The sequence below is a fragment of the Parus major genome, chromosome 3 (assembly GCF_001522545.3).
Source record: "Parus major isolate Abel chromosome 3, Parus_major1.1, whole genome shotgun sequence".
Classification (NCBI taxonomy): Eukaryota; Metazoa; Chordata; class Aves; order Passeriformes; family Paridae; genus Parus; species Parus major.
Window position 1 is genome coordinate 46,583,138 of NC_031770.1, and position 21,253 is coordinate 46,604,390.

General features: G+C 40.5%; 1 long non-coding RNA gene across 2 annotated transcripts; it reads right to left on the reverse strand.

Moving 5' to 3' along the window:
* Positions 1 to 12,961: 12,961 nt before the first annotated feature.
* On the reverse strand, positions 12,962 to 20,352 carry LOC107201171. 2 transcript variants are annotated; one of them, XR_004496359.1, is made up of 3 exons: positions 20,073 to 20,352; positions 15,229 to 16,416; positions 12,962 to 14,610 (listed from the first exon to the last, which is right to left on the reverse strand). It is a non-coding gene; the product is annotated as an uncharacterized LOC107201171 (long non-coding RNA). The 2 variants fall into 2 exon arrangements; XR_004496358.1 differs by lacking the exon at positions 20,073 to 20,352 and having other exon boundaries at positions 15,229 to 18,831.
* Positions 20,353 to 21,253: the final 901 nt, after the last annotated feature.

Consider the following 21,253-nt stretch of genomic DNA (forward strand, 5'->3'; position numbering starts at 1 on the left):
TGGGCCCGCCTCGGCCGGCTGTGGGCCCGCCTCGGCCGGCTGCTCTGCCCACAGGCAGTGCGGTGCTGCTGTGTGACAGGGCTTTGGTTACCCTCACCAGTGGTTCAGGGGTGCAGCTCAAGGTTGGACTGCTGCCAGCTGTCGCCCATTTCCACATGGCCGGCTTTCTTCATGCCGACAAACCGCTTTCAAACTGTTTCTTTGGTTTTAAAGAAAACGAGACAACCCACCCCACGTACGCAAAAAAACCGCAAAAAGCAAAACAAAAAAAAACCACCCCCACACAAAACCAACCACCCACCCCTGTCATTTTTTTATCTCCTCAGGCTATCAGATTGCTTATTTTCTGAATGAGCTGAGAGTTTTAACTGGTTTTGTTTCTGAGGCAGAATTGTGATTTTAGGGAGTTTCAAGCAGACCCCAAGTCCATCTATTTGGTACAGATGATCAAGCAGGTTCCTTGCCTTTTGGATTCCTGGTTCACCTACTTTTACTTCAGCTGTCAAGGTGGCTTTGTGGACAAACATGGCTCAGCGAGCAGTAAAGACTCCAGTCTGGTGGTTGGGTTTATAAATCACTCAGTGGGGGTCTGGAACTGATCCTCATTACTTGTTTGCTTTACTTATCCCTTTAAAATATAGGAATTTTCATTGTGTTTGATCTACCATTCTGATCATGATCTAGTTGATGTGGCACTTAGTGACATGGCTTAGTGGTGGATTTGACAGTGCTAGTTAATGGATGGATTCAAGGATCTTACAGGTCTTTTCCAATTTAAATTCTATTATTTTACCAGGCTAAGGGCAACTGGAAGTTGCAAATTTTTATAAGTTACAGTTGATAAGCTGTATGGATTGTTTGCTTTATCAAGGCAAAATCAATGACTGTCACCCAAGATCATTTTGAAAAGGAATATCTTTAATAAAGTGTGTGTGCATTATCTACGTATGTGCCACATTTTTCAACCAGCCCCTCCAGAACAGTTTCCAGTGGCTTGCAATCCTTACTGCTGCTGAGCTGTCCTTTTCTCTTGAAGTGATGAGCATTAGCCACAGCACAAGCTCCCCCACATGGCAGCACAAATTTTATTGTGCAGAGAAGATGCTTGGCTTTGAGTGACTCACAAAACAAGAGCTCTGAACTTTGAGAAAGCCCTTGAGCCTATGCTGGAATGGTTTGGGAACAGCTCATCCCTATGCTTTGATCTTTGCATCAGGGCAGATAGGCCCAAGGGTTGGCTTAAGTAGCTGGGTCTAGCTTAAGGTTTTTTGAGTAGAGGTGAGTTGGCAGGCTGAGAAAGCCCGAGTGAAAGAGGACGTGTGCCAGAGAATTGACATAGTGCCATAACTCATTGTGGTGCATTGTATTTAAGAAGATGAAGGAAAAGAGGAATAATTTGAAGAGTAAAGAAACAGCATGGACAGCACAGGAACAAAGCCTGTAGGAGACAGGAGGATGTGTGGAAACCACAGAGGGTTTCTTTGTAACTGTGGTCAAGCATGGGGCTTTCCAAAGCTGTTCAGGAAGTGTATCAGTTCTTCCACACCTTCCTTCTGACTTCTGCCCAGTAGATTCAGTAGAAAGATCTGTGATCAACTTTGTGTAAAGCAGAGGGAACCTGCTACACCAGTGCTCTGCTTCCTGTGTCACCTCTCACTGCAGCTGAAGTACAAAAGTGTGGCTCCACCCAGGTATCACCTGCTCACAGGGAGAGGTGGTTTCTTTTCATGTTCATAAATTCCTATGGCAGCATCAAGAGAGAAAAGTGAAAGAAGGCGAGCCAAAGAAGATGAATTCCCAGCAAGCCTGGTTATCAGTTATGGCTCTAATGTCTGTGAGAACTAAGAGTGAGCAAAAACCCAGGCTTTGGTTAGCATGTACTAACTAATAATGTAAATGTGTTGCATTTTCTGGAGGTAGAGAGAATGGGTTGTCTAATGTGTATGTATAGCAGCTAGGCTGCTTCTGCAGTGAAATACCCGGTTTCAGACCTAAATGTGGAATGTATTCCTTCTTACTTCCTTTCCCTGGAAGATTTTCTTATATGCACGTAATTCATGAACTGATAGAGCAATTTTGGGTAGAGAATGGAGTACTCAGAGGATCCTATTGGTACAGGACTAAATGGAATTATTATTCTCTTTCTACCTGCTTGAATGTCTAAAGCCAACACTTATAGGCATCTGTAAGCTCCTGAACATTAAAGCACAAACTCAGAGTTCCATATCTTTATCTAGTCCAGTTTCATTGCCACATTCACAGCCTCTTCCAAAGCCCAAGGTCGGCAGCCGTGCATGAGCTGAATCCTCATGTATCCATTGTCTCCATATTGAAGTGATCTACTCTGCAAGTGCTCTCAAACACTCCAATGTGTCCCAGGGATGCAGCAACACAGCCAAAAGCAGGCACTTTTTGCAAGTGCTGCAAGCCTTGCACTGCTTTCAGCTGGATCTATGAGCTGCTGTGGAAGCGAGGGTCAACAGACTAACAATTAAAAATTAATGATACAGTGCTAGAGAGACTGAGATTAATTTATTTAAGCAACCTAACTGAATAGGAAAAGAAACTGCAGCATGATATTTTTAGGGAAAAAATAAGACTTGGCAAAATGAAGGTTTATTTGTCACACTGCGAAAGCCTGTGAAGTTCTACAGTATTATGCATAGTTATCTTAAATACATGTTTTCATGAGGGTTGTCTGTACATGAAAATAATCAGAAGGCTCTGAAGAGCTCCCAAGCAGTCAGGCTCACCCAGCCAATTTAATAGGTTTTAAAAGAGCCATCCTAAATATTTGCATGCTTCCTGAACATGGGTAGTTACAGATAGGGAATCTTTTGCTTCCTTCTTCTCTTCTGCAACTTTGAATCTGTCTGTATCTCCTCCTGTGACACAGAAGAAGGCCTACACTTGTGGATAAGCCTGAAGTAATTGTGTGCCAGTAGCTAAATTTCTGAATTCATAAATCTTTATACCAAAAAGCTAGCTGGAGTATTATTATGTTTAAGGGGACGGTTAGTAATGTATCTCTGATTTTGGTCCAAACTTACCCACTAATAAGACTCAGACTATAAATTTATCTCAAAATACTGAGACTGGTTCAAAGGCCAGCCGTGGTATTTCTTAGTTGATTAGCTAGGGTTTATATGTACTTTTGGTTCTTTTTCTTTGTCTCTTGATGTCTTAACCCTTGTATTGAACCTAGATCATAACTCTGATGATTTTTTGGTGTAGCCATAAGGATTAGAAATAGTTATGTTACTTTTAAACCAGAGATTACATGACTGTTTTGTACCACAACTTGAGATTTTGATCTTAAAATGTCTCTAGACAATCTCTTCTCTCTTTCTTACCTTTACCTATATGCCTGGTGTTCAGCTCATTGTGAAGGAATAGTTTCTTTGTGCTAGTTTTTGAGTTCAAGTGCACCAGTTGTACTTTTCTCGAGTGCTGTCTTTCACTTCAAGATTTCTAAACTCACTCTCAATATGAATTAGTTAGATTTTCATCCATATTGAAAGAGCTGAGCTATAGTGGGGTATCCTCAGTTGTGTTTAAGATCTTAGACATGCTAAATGCTCCTTGTTTAGCATTTTAAATTTTACAAGAATTTGAGACCTAAATTCTCAGTATTTTTCAGCAAGGGTTGCTCAAATTGGTGATTCTGACTAGATGTAAAGCAAAAAAAAAAAAAACCCAACAAAACAAATAGCAACTCTTTTTGAGAAAAGCTGGTGTGAGCTGGCAACATGTTGGTCAAAGTCCCTGCAAGTACATCTTTGACATTCTGTTTCCTGCCATACCAGTGGTTCACTGGCTTTTCGTCCTACAGGGGCTGAATTCAAGGTCTGGGCAAATGTTAGAAAGGGAAAAACATTATCTTCCTTTCCTATCATTGCTCTCTTGTTATCATCTGTATTAATCAATGTACTATGTTTTCTGTCTACAGAAAAAACCAGAATTGATGTTTTTGTTACCAGGCAATTTCCTTGATCATCTCTTTGAGAAACGAAAGGAGTGTTCTTCTTGTGGACTGGAATCATGAGACACAATTTCTTTCTTATCTTCTTGTGCTTGATGTTTGACTTGGTAGAACATTTGCACTCTGGTTTGCTGGTTTTAGTAATGCTCCTACTATAAGTACTGAACTTGGTGCTGGTGCCTTGGTGAGAAGTAACTGCATCACTTGCTCTGCAAATATGGATATAAAAGTTACTTTTTGTCCAAATATGATCATAATATTATTTGAAGTGGTTTTCCTTCCACATAAGGCTTTTAAGTACTTTGTCCAGTGTAGTTCAGTTCTTTTCAGATAGGATGTCTTTGGCTTTATGTCCAGATTTTTCCTTGCCTCCCTGTTGAGGCTCCCAAGAATGTGTCAGACAATGCCAAAAGTATCATTTGGGTTTTGGTTTGTAGATACTGGAAACAGGTTTCTATTTTAACCTTCAAAGAGGGTGTTTTAACTGACAGACAGTAGAGAATTTTAAAAACAGTTTCAACATGTCCCTGTGAAGCTGGCAGCTTTGTTGTTTGACCCTTTTGACAGAAGGGTCAAGAGAGTCAAGCTCCCTTTCAGGATTGAAAGCCTCATCAGGGGAGCAGTGCCAGAGTTTCCAAGAGTGACTCTGACTCCTTGGAGACCTCTTTTTGCAGGCAGATGTGTAAGAGGCCTGATCCCTACTGGGAAATTGTTCTGTCCTTAATGAAAATCTGGACTCTAAGGTACCCCCATTTAGGTACCCAGAAACTATGGCTCTCAGGACCTGAAGTCCCTTTTAAATTATTTCAGCAGAAATGTCTAAGGCTTAGACATGTCCAAATCTAAACACTATAGACAAAAAAAAAATCTTAGTATAAATGAAAGATTAGATTCCTTCTCTATAGTGTCAAGACTGTTACTTTGTTTCAGCAATCTTTTTTAGGGAATTTTCTAAGATGTTAGGAAAAATGCCAAGATTAATGTATCTAAAAGAGGAGGATGTTGCTCAGCTATTTTTGATGAGGGACCCCCAGATAACTCTTCTTGGTGGCTCTACTGAGTTCTGTGATCTTAAACAAGTCCTGGGAAGCTGGCCAAGCCCCTGAGCCATATCACGTACTTGGCTGCATAACAAATGCATTGCTGAGGTCAGCTCATACTCATGTGCTATGAACAAGGCTCTGGAGAAATGTGAACAATTTATTGGATATAAAAATGCTGACAAGTGCAATGGACTGATATGGGATTACTGCAAATCATAGCCCAAACGTGTATGTTAGCAGATACACAAAATGGTCTGCTTCAGGAATCTAACTGCAGATGATGAGGTCCAGAGCCCTGTTTTCTTAGGTGCTGTGTATGGCCAGTGGTGAGAGGAAGAGAGGGAAACTCTTGTAGTTGGAAAGCAGGTGACTTTCACTACCTTAGCTACTGTATGCTTTCAGGTTCCCTATGCTCTTTCGAACAGTACCTGGAGAAGCAATGCAATACCAGTTTCACAGTGCAGCCAACAAGAACCAAGGTCAGGAATAGATCTGAAGTTGTTACTGTTGGTGACTCTGGCCATACAGTCACTGCCAGCACCAGAGAATGGACTTTGCCCTGATACCTCGATGTTTGTAAGGGAGACTCTCAGAACAAGAAGAATCCTGCATGGGAAATACTGCTGAAGAGGACTTTTTCCATGTTTTAAATTAAAGATTAGGTAAAGCAGATCCAAGATCTGATGGAAGTCTCATCCTATTAAAAGACATCTACACAGGGTAGATGTGGTAGCTGGCAATTGTGGAATATTGAATGGCTCCTGTTGGTAACCTCAGGAAGCCCATACTTAAGGATTCAGTGACTCAGAGTATTGGTATCTGGGTCGTTCAATGCTAGGTTTCTGATATGGATCCTTTGTATTGTCAATATCTCATATTAGTTTGTCTGTGATGAAGAATTGTGGAGCAAATGCATAGGATAGTGTCACTTTAGTTTCTGTTGTGCCCAAGTATAGCATCATTTTTAACAGAGGACAAGTGAAGTGTAAATTTTCCTCTAGTTTTAAAGAGGATCTCTCAAAAACAAGGTTGAACCACACTCAGAAAATAATGGTCCAGAGGGAGCCACTGGCGTTGCCCACAAGTGGTTGTGGACAAGTGTTAGGTCCATGGACCTTCTGACAAATGTAAATCCTCTCCCCTCACATGCACACTTGGCTGTTTGCACCAGCATGATGGATGTTTTAGGCTGCTACCAAGGTCTCTTGGGCTCAGCAGTCAGAAGTATTCGTGTCTGAAACTATTTCTGCTTGCAGGTCTGGGGTTTTTGTTTAAACCAAACAACTCCAAGAAGGCGGCGGTCAGACTGCAGAAGGACACATTAAACTTTTAGACAGAAAAAGCAAGAGTTGCCCTCGTTGTTCTGTTTTAATATATCCTTAAATATTTCATCAGGTGCTTTTCTGAGTTTATAGTATTCTCTCCTTCAAACAGCTTTTCCTTTTCCCATTAGTTCTTCATATACTGGCTTTCTTACATCTATCTGTGAAAAGTGTCTTGCTACACTGAATTATGTGGAATATGATCTTCAAATCTAAATACTGAAGTGTGTTTCAATGTATCACTAAGCTTATTGAGAAATCAAGTTAACTTTGCAACAGCTGAGGCATTCATTTCCATCACTTTTTATTGTGGAAAATCAAACCAAATTACTCAGACTCACTCTTGTCCACATCTCTTATGTAGCATTGACTCCATGCAACTGTTAAGTGCAAAATCTGAAAATAAATGTTTTATTAACATAAGAACTCTTCTTGTCCTTGAAATTTCAGTATCCCCTGGGACCTGAGTTAATCCTGTTCTTGTATTTTCTTTATTTTAAGATGAGAAGCTCTAATTACATCAGACACTGCAGATTTTTTTGTGTGCATAGTTGTATACAAAACATATATATTATTATATATCATTCTAAGAACATATACACACACACACACACATATATGCAAATACATATGTATATATGTATATATGTATGTATGTATGTATGTATGTATGTATATATGTATGTATATATGTATATATGTATGTATGTTTTTTCTTCTTGTCCACTGAAGATACAAAGTCAGATATGCACAGTGGATTAAATAAATTGCTATGGAAGAAAATGATACTAAATGATTAAACAGCCCAGTTGTCTGTGGTCAAATGGAGCATCTCACCAAACACTTCTCCAAAATAAAAATTCTTACAAGGAATGATTTATAATTTAGACCTGTAAAAAGGTTTCCTGGATAGCATTTGTTTCCCATGTGTAATGTGGTTTTAAATCTGCTTTCTGATCCAGCTTTCTGCAGTTGTCTTTGAAATGGGCTTGGTGACAGATGGTGGCAAACCGCCTAAAGATGAGGAGATATTTTACCTCTCTGACATACATCTGCAGAGTGGTGAGTTAGTGTCAAGCATGGTAATGCCACAAAGAAGAGGAAGTGGGGTGAAGGAGTTACTAATCAAGAATTACTTTAGCTGGACTCACAGAAGAAAAACTGGGCAGCCAACTGCCCAGACTGATTCCCATTATTCCATGAAGATTTAAATCTCTTTTTAAGAGCAATTTTGTTCAAGCAGAACATCTTTTGAAGTTTGTTTTTACCTGAACAGGAGCAGGATCCATGTCCTATGCACATCAAGTCTCACTCATGAAGATACCAGTACATGAGACTGCCTTCCCTCTCTCAGGCCAACACAACCTCCAATGCAATGCAGTTTGATATCTGGTGAAAATATTCTTACCATTAAACTCCATTGACCTAGCCACCTTGCCACTTTTGTATGACTCTATTTTTTCTTAGTTTCCCGTAAGTGCAAGTACAGGAAACTAACCTGGGTTGGTTCCAGCCCACTGTGAGCTGGCTCTAACATTCTGGCACCAGGCAGTGATCATTATAAAATTATACTTTTGTCTGCCAGTGAAGAATTAGCACAAGAAGGGTTTGCCTTGTGTGAAGATTGAGACTCTGGATTAACTTCTTAGCTGTGTCACAGACCTCCTGGGTGCCTTTGGAGCCTCTTTCACTTCTGATGGGATTTTTAACAATATCTACAAGAAAGAGGTGCCAACTTTCTCATTTGTACTTCGGGCAGTGATTAGCACAGTACTACTTTGTCCTCATTTGGAATATGTTTAATATCTTGAAATACAAAGAGAAAGAAGTGGCTATTATTACTTACCATACTCAGAATTTGGGATATCCTATGAATATTCTCTCTAGAATGATTTTGAGAAGTTCATTTCTCCATTAAAAGCTACAGTTGGGTGTTACAACTTGCGTGTGTACTTTTACATTATGGACTAGATGATTTTTTGTCTGACTGCTTTGAATAATGAATAAATTCAAGGAGACTGAAATCTATTCATACACCCAGTAGTGATGCAAGAGCAAAATTCATCAAGGTAAAGGTTTAGCATGTGTTGTTTTTTGTTCTTCTGAGAACTGTGTAAATTGCACACACCAGTGAGTCTCTAGGCTGACTTACAGTCACTTCAGTGTAGATGCCATGTTGGTGTCTCCCTACCTCCTCTGCTTCAGGTGTCTTGCTGGTGGCAGCAGTGACCTTCGTGCAGCATCACTGACATCTCAGTCCAGTCGTCTTCCAGTCTGTGGCTGTGGCCAGTATCAGTGGCCACCTGCAGCCAGCACTGCCTTTGAACCGTGCTTTCAATGCCGACCAAAGCTGAGAACACACTATGGGGCTAAATGGACCTGTGGTCTGACCCAAAGTTTTCTATCCTAACATTACTAACATGTCTAAAGGAGCATACATGAAATTATACTGGTCCACCCTCTGCTATTTGAACTGCAATGATTTCCCAAGCCAGGGATAGCAATTAATACTCTCAGATGTCTTTCTATTACTCTGTCCAATAGCCTTTTTAATGGTATAGGCTGGTATAGGCTTAAGTATTTGCAAAAGCCTGCTAGCAGTGATTCCTACAACTTAGCTACAGGTGGCATGAGGAACCACCTCTATTTGTTTATTCTGAACCTCCTGGTTGTTAGCAGTTTAATCTAATGAGCCTTCATTCTGGTACTTCAGAAAAGGACAATCATCCCCTGTTCTCCCAGTCTGACATACTACCCATCTTTATAAATGTTCCTGTATTGTGAAAACAAAACACTTATTTTATTCTCAGAAATAAGAGTTGAAACAAAATATTTACTTTGGATGATCAAATTAATCAACAAGTAGTGGCCTGCCTTTACACAGGTTGCCCTGCTCTTCTGCAGCTTCCAGATAGACTGTTGTCCCTGTTTGCTAAATTTGAGTGCCCAAGTTATAAGATTTTTGCATACTGTTTGATTTGCCTTTCTGTGCTATTTTTAAAAAAAAGAAAATGGGAGGTTGTGGTTTCCACGGTCAGTACTGACTCAGGAACATGAGAAGCAAGTCTGCAGAGGGAGAAGGTGTCATCACTCATATAAGATGTTTTCCACTTTAACCACACTGTAACAGTGTAATGAAAACTCAAAAAACTTCAGTCAGCCTCTGGCTCTGTGCAAACCTACAGGGGACATTTGTGTTTACCTGACAGGAAGAAAACCATTTATAGGCTGGGAGTTTATTCCCTGTGGTCACTGAACTTCCAGAAAGATATGAACAAAATGTGAGTTTGTTCCAGAATGATTTGGGCTTCAAGCATGCAGTGAGTAATATTTTTTCCTAACAGATGGTGGTAGAAATTAGGGCTGTAAGAGATCTGCCTATATGAAGGTCTCTAAGAGACACAAAACATTTTTTGCACAATACAGCATATCAGATGAAGTTCAAACAATCCAGGATTTTTGTGCTGCAGCCCAAGGTTCAGGTATGGCTTATTTAGGATAATTGCCCGGCAGGGTAGTTGTCCCTTTTTGGAGTGCACTGGAAAATCTGAAAGTCTAGAAGTATCATCTTGTAATATTTCTGATTACTTCTGTCAAGATTACAAAAACCTTAAATTTTCCCTGGCTTCATAGCCAGCAATCTGCTAGACTTCATTCTCATACTACTGTGTAATAGTCTAACCCCAAAACTGGACTGCTAATTAAACAAAAAAAAATAAATCCCTTATATCTCCAAAATAATATAGCTGAATGACCACCTGGTACAGAATGATATATGTTGATGATGGTTTTAATTGGTGGGGGGAGGTATTATTTGTATTTTCTTCTTGTTAGTGTCATATGAGTGCTAAAGACCCCTCTTGTGTGGGGTGCAAAACATACCCTGTACAAAAGGAGCATCTTGACATGGTTTGAGCAGTGGAAAAGTTTCTTGTGTTTGTAAAGGACAAAAGAAACAGTAATGTGTCTTTGGGCACTGTCTCATGTAGGACAGTGGTTTTGGAGTGCAGACAGCTGAAGCTCAGCCACTCTCAAAACATCACACTTAGAAGAGACTAGAAAAAGATTTCTGACACTCAAGTATGTTGCAAGGAGTTTCTGTAATTTGTAACTTCAATTCCCATTGTTCTTAGTGCTATCACGACTGCAGAAATAGTTCTGTACCCACTGCCTTTCTCCTTTGGGTTATGAAGACTGGTGCCTTACACAGAGCTTCCAGATGAAAAGAGTAGGTTTAAAATTTCCTCATGCAACAAGTTTTGATAGAGTCCATGTTTTAGAGTCTAACATTTCTTGCACTTAGTGAACTTTTGCTGAATGTCCAGAATCCTGAAGTAACCCCCCAGCCATACCCTGGGAGACAAGCCAAGGAGTCAGGGAATCTGGGAAGCCCCAGTCTTCAGTGATGCTGATACCTGGCTTTGCTGTTGGTATTAAAGGGAGCTTAGCTGAGCCATTCCAGTGTCTGAGCAGCTTCCTGCTGACTGGAGAACTGGGAAGAATAAAAATATTTCATTTAATTCACACTGAAGCCAAATTCTGAAAAAAATGTTTCCTGTTAACAGGAAACCCCCTTTCCTGGCTGTCCTCTGTTCTAACTTGGATGGCTTCATCCTCTCATCTAAACTGAGGACACTTGTGTTTCTTGACTTGTGGAGTTTCTGTACACAAAGAAAATATATAAAGATAGTGGATTGTAATGATTGATTGATCTAATGAGAAACACAGAAGGGAATTACCTACATTTAAAGTCCTACTGTGTTTCCTAACATTGTTTCTCTCTAAATAACTGGTTAAATCAAACTAGGTTTCAACAGATGCTTTTACATAGAGTTCAGAAACTAATAATCTGACTGCTGTAGTTGGAAGGGAATTTACTCTGTCAAAATCTAGGTTTTTAAGTCAATAAATCTATAGTATAGTATAGTTTATAAATCTATAAAATATGTAGACCAGAAGCAAAGGTTAGGTCTATCCCTTTTACATCACATGTAACACAGACATTTTACATCACATGTAACAATAGATTTTCACGTGGTTTTTCTCACATTCTTAGAGCTGGAGGCTCCTGCAAAGTGGTGAGGGTGGTGGTTCTTGTGGGAGAGGATAGTGGCCTTCCACACAGCAGGGGAGGAGGAACCGTAGAAGGTGGAAGCAGCTTGGCCCCTGGCCAAAAGGGGGAACTCAGAAGCTGCAATGGTTGGTAAGTTCAGCAACTTCATCATCATGTGATTAAAAATTAAGGACTCTTCTCTCAGGGTGCTTATTAGAGCTCCCAACAAAGGTACATGACTGCATTTGCCATCAGCTCCTATGTGTTTTGGTAATGGGACTGAGCTGAAGGATTTTGATGAAGCACATTACTATCCACTAGAATTAATAATCATATTGAATACCAAAATCAGGTAAACAATTTAGGCATTGGTTCTATGTTACATTGTAATTTCCGAATCATGATTTGTATGTGCTGTTTTCAATACCTTGTAATTACTCCCCTATCTGTATGTTCCAGTCTTTTAGGATCTGTCCTTCCCTTGCCCTCTGGATGTAACTGTCTTGGGTTGCAATGCAAGAAGTAACCAAAAGTATGTATTCTGTTACCAGCTGTTAAAACCAGGTGGGGCAGTGTTCTTTATCTCTTCCATGACCCATCCTCCCTCCAGGGGGATATCTTCTGCTAATGGGCCATTGAATCTCACTGCATGACTGATAAAATTACATCATCCCAGCACGAGGTGGTCCACTCAGAGGGAGGAGCCAAGCATTCCTACCTGGATATCTTTAAAGACTCAGAGCACCAAAAGCAGCCTTTCTCCACTGGATTCCCAGAGGAGAGACTGGACCTATCTACACCACCACTAGACCTTCAGAAAAAAATACGCCGTTCTATAGGCTCACTGCTTCAACATTATCACATCTGTCACTGCAGGAGGACTGCAGCCACCATTTAATTAGACTGCTACCAACACCCTGACCAACAGGGAGTCAGGTTGTATTCTGACTCTGTCAGTGAGGTTCTTTTTGTTGGTTTTCTTTTCTGTACTACTGCATTTTAATTTTAATTTCCTTAGTAAAGAACTGTTATTCCTATTCCCATATTTTGCCTGAGAGCACCTTGATTTCAAAATTATAAGATTTTAAAGGGGGACATGGTGGAGACATTTTTATTTATTTCAAGGAAAGTTTCTGCCTTCCTTAGCAGACACCTGTCTTTTTCAAACCAAGATAGTAACCTAGGTACCACTCTTCTCTTGCTCCATCAACCACTTTGCTCTTTGAATACTAACTATTGCTTATGTATTGAATAGTATTTAGAATGTATTTAATTACATCCTTACCAATTATTCTTCTATTTCATTCCATGTCAGAATATGATGTGGTTTTTTTGGATATTCCAGTTCTTTTGCTAATAGCTATTATTATTCTTGTAAATCATGTCTTGCCTATAAAACAAAACATTTTGAACAGGTGTTCCCTTTAGCCAGGGGAACTTGGATTTGAAAGGTCCTCCAACTAGATTCAACAAATGTAGGTTAATCCCACTGTCACAACCTCTACATGAGCTCAATTTTCATGAAAGAAACCAGAGCAGGATATAAATGAGGAACAACAGCTTCAAGAAGACGTAGCATCTTTTTATTACTTGAACGGTTCTACATGCAAAGAACACAGTCTGTGTGAAATGACAGAATGTAACAAAATGAATGTAATCTGCAAAGGAAAAGACATGGCAGCAGAAAATACTGAAAAGCAGTCACAATAACCATTCATGTTAATGAGAACTACTAATAACACTGATGTAGCTGAAACTTCTCAATAGCAGTCCAGGGAGTGGAAGCATTTGTATGAAACAGCCAAACATAAAATATTTGGCTAAGTATTTGATCTTATCTGATTTCTGGAACACGTGTTGAGAAATGATAACATATATAGATGGAGAAATGCCATAAAAAATTGATTATCCTAAGGGTCTGCCTTGGCATATTTACTGGGAAGGAAATTTTAGGAGAAATGACAGCCAATAGTAATTTTCTTACTTTCATTTGAGTTCTGGCAAAAAGAAAAAAAAAACCAACCCAAAACTAATCCAGGAGTTGTACCTGTGTTTTTTTTAATATATTCTTTGGAGAGTTTTGCTCTACCCAACCCCAAAATATTTCACAAGAAGATATTTTCATGAATGCTGAGGGTAGACCAAAGATGCTCCCATTCAGAGACAACAAAAACAGACCATTCTCAAAGATCTTGGAAAGGCTGAGTGATGATGGGTTAACATCCACTTGACAGAAATGGAACTTTAGTGCTGAATATGAGATAATAAATAGATCAAGGAGAAATACTGATTTATTATTGATCACTAATTTATCTGCAGAGTAAGAATTTGAACACAGGTATACTGAAAATGATCCAGGATTCTGGAAATTCACGTCCAATCTACCTGCTGAAGAAATCTTAAGAGCTTTGTTGTAGAAAAATACAAAATGGAAACAAGAGGTGAATCTGAACTGTGAGTTTGAAAATGTCAGGGATTAGAGAAAGCAAACACCTATTCCCAGAGGCTCTGATACCAGGCAAAACTGCCAAATAATACTTATAAGCAAAGCCATAGGGCAAGACTTTCTCCAGAGCAGGTCGATGACTATAAACACACATCTTGCACTTCTGGCACCTTCACTTGAAATTAATAGCAATGCTCAAACCAGAAAAAGCCTAGCACGGGTGTGGAGAGCTTCCTGTTTCTGCCTACGAGACACAGACTGGCAGGGACAGACTGCAAAACATTGCTATCAGTAAGAGATCAGCAGGCACCTTTTCTACTTTCAGTTGCAGCTGTAAGAGTGCCAAAGAGAAGGCAGAGTCAGAAAAGACTTCAGCAGTAGCTGGCATTTTATCTGCAGTTTTTGGAGAAAGTGTTTTATGTTATGTGATTAAATGCATAAATATTCGAGAATTATACTAATGCTGTATAAGAAATACTTCAAAGTGAAGTATGCTCCATATTATGTACAGAGAGTTAAGTATGTGTGGCACTTTCCTCAGTTCTCTGTCCTAATGGCCCTAAAAAGAAATCTTTCTTTTTACATGAAGAAGGTTTGGCAGTCCACTTCCTAAGCTCAGAGACACTTTGCCTGTTGAGAACAACTCTTACACCTTTAACAAGACCAAATTTCTTCATTATTTCCTTGTCTTTATCCTGGTGTGCTTCTTCATAATTTCTTTCTTGCAAGTCTTCTTTGGATGGGAATGCAGTCTTGCTGAGGAACTGAAATGGGAAAGAGCAGAACTTGACTACCAGGAAGTGAGTGTTGAGTAGTCATTTTTCCTCCCAGCCCAGTTTATTTTCACAGATTTTTTTCTACAGTCTCACATACCTTGAGGATGTGGCTTTGCAAGAAGAATTTAATTCAGGAGGGATCTTGCATGCCAGCCCTTCTCTATTCTTCCATTGTTACTTAAAAAAATTATCATGATGGCACTCATCACCTGTTTTCAGAAACCCAACCTTCTCCCTTGGGAAATATCTTGCTATTATATTAAATTTTGCTCTACTGTTCTCAAAATAACAATAGATTGCAATGCATTTGTGATGTTTAAATACTAGAAAAATCTTGGTATATCTCAAGAAATTTTTTTCTCAGCATTATATTTTTAAATAATAAAGACTTTACTTAAAACAGTAAAGTCTTATAGGCCTGCAAACCTTAATTTTATTTCTTCTACAGTGATTGTATCTGCTGAATTTCTGCTTAGCTTCCCCATAAAAACTGAAAAAAAAGGTAATTCATTTTTCACAGCCTGTTATGAATATTATGAACAGTGCACTTTGTGCTCAGCTATGTCTAAGAGGAGATCAATTTACTGTTCATACATAGACACTCACCTGATCGTCATGGGTTACCATCTGCTGCCTTTTCCCTGCAAGAAGGGAGCAGTTCTCGGGCTGAGAGATTGTAATCATCTTGTGTGAAGAGAAATGTGTTTCATTTGATGCTTCCTCTTGGGTTGTGGGGGTAGCACAGGCTGGAACACATTTTGTATTCTGTTTCACAGCATCCTCTCTCAAGAGCAGTGGATGCGAAACTTGGAAAGTTAGTTACGGACAGAACGACACGTAATGAGCCAAACAATGGTCTTCATAAACAACATATGGTATCAGATATCTTCATTTCTGCTGCCAGATCTTCATGCCTCATTACATATAGAAGGTAGACTTGACCATTATAGATCATTAGAGCATTTCCCTTAAAGAGAGGGATTTCCAGTTGCTGTGCAATAGAACTAACAGATGAAAGTACTAACATATTCTTATAATCCTTATTCTTGATACTGGTGAGTGACTTTAAAATTTCTGAAACAGCACTGTTAGATGACTTTACAATAAGAGGATAGAATCTTGCTGTCTTTCCATCTGGCTCTTTTTGTGCAAGTTCTTTGACTGGGATTATCTGGGAACATTTCTCATCTTCAGTTACATCAGGACTAGAACAGTGACTTGTTAAGTCTGGGCTGCTTGATATTAAAGACTTTGAAAAATTTTGCCAGAAGGATCTGGAACTCTCTTGCATCTTTATTACTGGCCATATGTAAATTACAGATTGTGTTTCTGTAGATTGCCTTGCTTCAGAGACCCTTCTCGCTGCAGCTAACAGTAATTGCTGAAATTTAGATGGGAAGAAAGATAGTGGTATTGATGTGACTTTAGCTTGATGTGGTATCTCTAGATCATGTTTTAAAATCTGTGCCTGAGGGTCTTCAGTAACTTTAAGAGGATCAGAGATTTCAGAAGCGGGTACTTTGTCTTCTTGTTCAGCATAACTTAGTGAGAAACCACTTTTCGGTGAGTGGTTTGCAGCCAAGTTTTCATTACTTTGTGTCTTAAAATCGGTTGAGAACTCTCTTCTGCCAGCAGAGGTCATGACACTATTTTCTAGCCTGTTGAAATCTTCCTTGCTGCTCATTTGCTGATCCACTCCCACCAGAGCAGATGTAACCCTGGTATCTACCTCCTTGGACAGATTTAGACAGATGAGCCTTTGTGAGGGGGTAGTTGTACAAGTTGGAAAGGCTTCTGGAGGAAAGAGAATGCAAAAGGAGTTTCAGCAGGTCTCATCTATTTTCAGCTCTTTCCTGAAGGACTTCACTTGTACAGCCTGACATGCTTATAATAAAAATGGACAGAAATCAAAATGTGATTACATGTTTGTAAATGCACACAGAGATTTTTCTTCGTTACCTCAAAGAAAATTAATAAACAGAAGCATGTTTGTCATTTGACTATAGCTCATCTAGCCAGTAGAATTCTTCTGAAATAGTAATTTGCTGTGAGATACTTACAGTCTTAAGTTGGCAGTGAGTTTCTGCTTGCTTCCATAGGAATTTACACAATACAGCAAACTGCTGGTGGACAGGATCTATTTTGTTTAGATGTAGCACCCCCTCACGTCAGAAGATACAATCTTCTTAGACACACCACCATTGAAATCAATGCACATTTTTAATAAAAAAGGTCTTAACCAAAGAATTTTACAATCAGTTTTGTACTTTGCTTGCAGAATGCTTTGACTTCAGCAGTCAACCCCAGCCTACGCTACTTTCTGCTGCAGCACAATCAGACCCGGTGGCTTTGTCATGGATTTTAATAAAGATGTAAAAAAAAATTTAAAAAAGCAAGTTCAGATGTTTATCTGACATATACTAAAATCTAAGCACTAGTGAAATTGTAAAATGCTAAATAATCATAAGAACATAGTTGAATGTACAGGAAAAGGAAACATAAAATTTAAACTTTTATCCTGAGAGAAATTAACAGATTAACCTTGAATTAACTGCTGCTTCTCCAGAGGTTATAGCCTCCTAGAAATAACCTGCTCATCTTGAGTACCGACTTGATTTTGTAGAAAGGAAACATATACACTCCCATTATTTGTATGTCAATTACACAACTCTAAGGTATATTTTAGCCTTCCTAAACATTAAAAAACACAATGAGCTTCACCTCCATAACTGAAGAGGTTCTACTACTTGACTTATAATAAGAAATGTAATAAAGCCAAGGTCAGTGAACCTCTGTTTAGGATCATGAAAATTAACTTTTCTGAGTCCTTTTATCTATGGATTGCCATTTCATCCTTTTCTAGCAATCAAACTAAAATTCAAGAAAAAAAAGAAAAGAAAAAAGGTTTCTATTTTTGAGCTAGAGAAATCCTGGTTAATTGTAAAGCCAGCTGAAAAAGATGCAAATATCACTGCAGAAGAGAAAGTCTCTGATTCTCAGAAATCATAGCTTGCCTGTGAAAGCTCTGAACTGATTGATCTAGTGATCTAGTGATCTAGTGATCTAGTGATCGGGCTCATCTAGTATAGTCTCCAACTTTGATGATTAATGTACGGTACCTTACAGGGCACATTTTTATGTACAGTAGTGACCTTGGTTGTGTCATTTTTCCAGTCCTTGAGTTTAAGAGATTGACCCTTGTGTCATGGGTCTCAAGGTTCCTGTAATATATGTTGGCATAATTTGCGTTTTATTGTACACATATAAAATCAAGTAGAAAAGCATGTTTTATGTAAAAAAAAACAAAAAAAAAAAACACAAGCAACTTGAGATTGCAAAAGCAACTGCTGGAAAACCAGGAATTTGCAAGAGAAGGACCCAGCAATTAAGATAGGAGAAGAGGTGGGTCCACCCAAGCAAGATAAGGCTCTTAACAACCTGGTGATTAACTCCTGATACCAACCTCATCTGATTCTCCAGGACCATGCATCTCAATGTTGGTTTCCTGAAAAAATTACTCAGACTCCCTTTCCTTCTGACAAAAAAACTCACCACGATTCTACATCTCAAAGCCTGCTTCCTGAAAAAACCACTCAAACTTCATCTCCTTCTCAGAAAACTCATCAGCAGTCCAGCAGCAGAAATATGAATATGTAACAACACAAGAAAAAAAAAAAACTGGAACTGCATAGCCTCAAGCTGAAGAAACTCTATAAAACTCAGCTCTCCAAAAGACAGTTTGTGAACTTGGTGGAATCAGTGCTACGGCTCGTCATTGACAGTGATTGTGGTGGTTTCCAAAATTCAATTCTGCAAATTTTTCAGTAAAATTGTTATTGATAAATTTGGCTGAATTTCATTTATAACAGTTCCAAATAAAACTGAAAAAAAAAATTACTATATTTACATGCCTTGAAAAGTCCTTATTTACACAAACAAGAAAAGAAAAATTAAAATAAATCTTTCTTCTTCTACCTTAAAACTTGCAGGCTGCCAAGCAGAATTTCACACTTAGCAGCAGAGCAGCACAGATTTCCCTATTACTTAGATTTCATGGATATAAATATTTTCCATCTGAAGTGGTCTCACACTCTCATTTTTATAACTGTGGCTCACCATTGCCCTATCTTCTCCTGAGATGAAGACAGCAAAGAGTCTTAAGAGAACTCACAAAAATGAGTAAAATTCGTATTTCAAGTTTCCTTATTTTTGATAAAAATGTGTTGTACACATGCAATGAGTCCTTCTAGCGCAGCCCATGCCTTTGTTGGTGGCCAAAAGCGAAGGCCCAACAATAATCTGAGTAGAAGCCATGCACACGGTGGCGATTTCCTGGATGTCCCCCAGGCTGTGAGAGAGGGAGGCACAGGGCCCTCCTGAGCCAGCAAGGCTCTCCCTGGGTTTCCTGCTGGCACCAGGCCCTGCTATGGAACACCCTCAGTTTTCCCATCAGCTTTGACCCCACAGAGTTGCTCATGGGGCTGTCTACAGCCAGAACACCTCCTCAGGCTCCTGGTTTGGGGTCAAGGCAGGGTCTCGGCAGTACAGCCAGTGAGGGCTGGGGTAAGGGAACCAGGGGATGAGGTTTAGTTACCATTACAGCCAGAGCACAGGCACCAGGCTGGAAGCGCAGCCTTCAACTGCAGCAGCAACTGCTGTGGCAACTGCCAAAACTGCAGGGAGCCTTCCAGAACCTTCCAAAGGCTGGACACCAGCAGGTTCAACAGCTGCTCTGGGTGACACCGGCTGCCCTCAGCTGCAGCAGGCACTGTCTGCAGCCCCGGGCTGTGCCCACACGGGCATGCTGCCCCCAGTCCGGCCGGCTATGCCCTGGTGCCCATCCCCGTGAAGGGCAGGACCATGCAGCTTCTTCCCTGCATGGAGCACTGCCTGCAAGTGTCAGACTCGACGATGCTTCTGCATCCCTTCCAACACAGATGGTTCTGTGACCTGCACTATGGAGCCAACCCTTGTGTCCCTTTGGCCTTTGCAGGGACTCCAGACGCCAGGGATGGCAACTCACCCTGTGGCTCACCGAGCGTGCCCCCACCTTTCCTGAGGGAGTCCTGAAGGCTCTGCCTGAGCCCTCCCCATTGCACAGCCTGGCCACAGGTCCTCGCTGCCCCTTCAGATGTCCTTGTCCTCCAGCCAGCACTCCGGTGGCTCTGGAAGAGAAGGTATTAGCAGGCCCAAACCTGCCTCCTGGCCTTTCCTGAGTGCTATTTCCCTGGCATTGCCAGGCAGTGCTCAGGAGCGGGGACAGAAACAAGCCCTGTGGCCAAGGTGAGCAACGAAACCTCTTCCTCTGGCACACTTGTGCCGGCCCGACCCATCCCAGCCCATTCCATTATACCCATTATTCCCTGTTGTGGCAAGGCTCAGCCCAGCCCTCCAGGAGCCCATCTACTGTGCTCAGCCGGCAAGGAGGCTGCAAACGAGGTGTTCATTACCTGCTCACAGCTTGGAGAGGGGACAGAAAATATATCAACCGTATCTATATCCGGATTTTTCACACTCACTTGGGAACGTGACACAGCGACACAGCATGTGACGGGCAATGAATAGATGTTAGACTTCATATTGATGATTTTTTTTTTTTTAATTTTTTTTTTTTTTTTGCCCGCACAACAGTTTCCTTTAAATGCCTAGGGGAAGGAAAAAAATCAAATTTTAGTGGGTTCTGGACCGAGTCCTAGCATATCAAGCACTTGCCTATAATACACTTGTGTTTATTTATCTGTTTCAGATGCTGAGCTTGACATACAAATATGATACATACTGCACCGATTTTGAAAAGGGGTGGCTTCCTTCATCTTGTGACAAATCCTGTTTGGATTGTTTCATTGCTTCCAAGGGGAAGCTTGAGGAATATGAAAAGGCAAGCACCCTTGTACAGCCTGAGACAGTAATCTATGACCACACACAGCACCAAAACAAAGAACACCACACAGATGTACTTGTGGGCCTGCAAAGCACCAGCATGTCTGCACATGCCTCAGAAAAATACGTGTTTATAGTGTTTCCTACGAGCAGCTGTGCCCTGCCAGCGTGCTGTAGAGCACAGCGCAGGCACAGGAACGCCTCGACTGTGTCAGATGCGAGCTCTGTGGATGTGGGGTGTCCTGCACAGCTCAGCAGTGTCAGAACATCCTCCCGTGCCCCTGCTGCCAGGGTTCTTCCAACACCCTGGGCACCAGAGCACCTGGGGTGCTCATTTCAACTACAAGCTGTCAGTGTCCCCGTTCTTGTAGTGTGTGGCTCTTACCAGCATGTGGCACAAGAGACTTGAGTGGACTGCCTGCACGCCTTTAGCAAGATTTGTGATATAGTATATACTCTATTATAGCAACCTAGAAAGGCACTTAGTAAAGCAGATGCTTGGGAAACTCTATCTGGTGAACCAGAATTAACTTAATCTCATTGCTTCTATGCACCTTCCATAACTGAACAGATGGATTACATTCAAATATCTCCCTTTTTAAATGATTCCACTTATTGCATTCCTTTGCTGATACCTGCTCCTCATCGATTTTACAGTCACTAACTAGATGTTTCACGGTCACCAGCCGTGTGATGAAGACGAGGGAATTATGTCTCTCAGTGGTAGACCCTTGGCTCTATCAGGTTTTCA